The 1579-nt window shown below is 32.4% G+C and overlaps 1 non-coding gene across 1 annotated transcript; it reads left to right on the top strand.

The window, feature by feature from the left end:
- The first annotated feature begins 1177 nt into the window (after nt 1-1177).
- LOC116634166 lies at nt 1178-1283 on the top strand. The gene has a single exon (XR_004299879.1). It is a non-coding gene; the product is annotated as a U6 spliceosomal RNA (small nuclear RNA).
- Nucleotides 1284-1579: the final 296 nt, after the last annotated feature.

The following is a 1579-nucleotide window of genomic DNA, read 5'->3' as shown; positions in this document are numbered from 1 at the left end:
TTTCCCCAACAACATATCACACTACTTTCCATGAATTTTCAGGCTAGGTATTAAAATATCAACAGCAAATGGGCAATTGAAGATCTTCTTTACTGACTAGTATATTATTGCCCTGGAAATAACACTCCACTATTTTAAGTGAGAAAAAAAGTAAAATAAAATCATGTATGTAGCGCAGTCCAATCGTTGTAAAAACAAACAAACAACTAAATGAGTAGGCAATTGCATGTATTTACAATTAATTGCCCAGCAGGATATTCATTAATATATGAAAAGTGAGTATCTCAAGGTGGAAAGATGGCAGGTTATACTTTTCTCTATTGCCTGATATTTAAAAAAATTTTAATAACATACATTTTCTTTAGATTGGCTATAAACTTTAGTTATGTTCATAATCATTGGACTGTAATATTGATCCACAGTAAACTGATCCAGATAAAATTAAAACTATCAGTAATTATCATTATTGAAAATTTCCAGATATTTATATATATTTAAGAATTCTTATACAGAGGGGCGCCTGGGTGGCTCAGTCGGTTAAGCGTCTGCCTTCGGCTCAGGTAATGATCCCAGGGTCCTGGGTTTGAGCCCCACATTGGGCTCCCTGCTCAGCAGGACGTCTGCTTCTCCCTGTCCTGCTCCCCCTGTTTGTGCTCTCTCTGTCTCTGACAAATAAATAGAATCTTATTATAAAAGAATTCTTATATGGAAATATACACTAATATTCCAAAACTCACAGTTAATTTGTTTCAGGACAGAAGTGATAAGGAATGCTGAGTCCCATAAGAACTGAGTGTCCTAAACCTTGGCATTTGTATCAGAATTAAACCTAAGATAAAGCAAAATATTGACATAATATAAATAATAACCATTATGACCATTACATTTTCCTCTTCTAAGTAAACCTATCTGTGGCTCCTTGGGATTTTAAAATAATTTATTTCCATATCTAGTATTTTCCTTTTTATTCGGAGTTTATAATTTTATTATTTTTTGAGGCATATATAGCTCATAATTAAAATATCATTCACTAGGATGGATAGGATAAAATTATTTACATAATTTATATTTCTTTTCAGGAGAGGAAAATATGCTAGACCACTTCAATTTCACCATCTAACTTTTCTTACTCTTAAATTTTAGCTTATAATCTGGTTTCTCAAGTGTCTAAACATGTGTGTTTGCTTTGGCAGCGCATATACTAAAATTGGAACAATGTGGAGAAGATTGGCATGGTCCCTGCACAAGGATGACATCCAAGTGTTTAAACATAAAATATTTTAAAAAGTTAACCACAAATTTAATATTTTCTTGTTTAGTACAACTTCCATATTACATTATGTTCTATCCCTTGCTCCTCTTGTTGGTGATATTTAGTACTGGTTCTTCACTTGGTTACAAATCCTATCCCTTCAATACCAAAGGAACAGTCCCGTACAAAGTATACAATGGCCAACATTTCGTTATTAAAGTATTTATACATACATAAATAATGTCTGCAATATTTTGCTGGACAGTTATTTCCAGTTTGTTGAACACTCACAACCTTTAAAAAATACTGCTGAAGTTTACTTTATTT

This window comes from Phoca vitulina, unplaced genomic scaffold (assembly GCF_004348235.1).
Source record: "Phoca vitulina isolate PV1807 unplaced genomic scaffold, GSC_HSeal_1.0 scaffold8, whole genome shotgun sequence".
In the NCBI taxonomy this organism is placed as follows: Eukaryota; Metazoa; Chordata; class Mammalia; order Carnivora; family Phocidae; genus Phoca; species Phoca vitulina.
Note: the sequence above shows the minus strand (reverse complement) of the source record. Positions and strands in the feature narration are given on the sequence as shown.